Here is a 397-nt window from a genome sequence, read left to right on the forward strand (position 1 = left end):
TGGGTAGATGATAGATAGATAGATAGATAGATAGATAGATAGATAGATAGATGATAGAGGGATAGGTGGGTAGATGATAGATAGATAGATAGATAGATAGATAGATAGATAGATAGATAGATGACAGAGGGATAGATAGATATTCTGTTAAGGATGCACATTCTTCAGTCTCTTATTCTCTGTATGCTGACCAGCTGTGGGTCTCTGTGTTAATCACCATTTCCTGGAAATGGAAGTCTTCCTGATAAAGGTGGAGAGCTGCATTAGTCTATAGGTATAATGGTAAGTCATTACGAATCACTTCAAGGGCTGGAGAGATGGCTCAGTAGGTAAGAGCACCCGACTGCTCTTCCGAAGGTCCAGAGTTCAAATCCCAGCAACCACATGGTGGCTCACA

Source organism: Mus caroli, chromosome 9 (genome assembly GCF_900094665.2).
Source record: "Mus caroli chromosome 9, CAROLI_EIJ_v1.1, whole genome shotgun sequence".
NCBI lineage: Eukaryota > Metazoa > Chordata > Mammalia > Rodentia > Muridae > Mus > Mus caroli.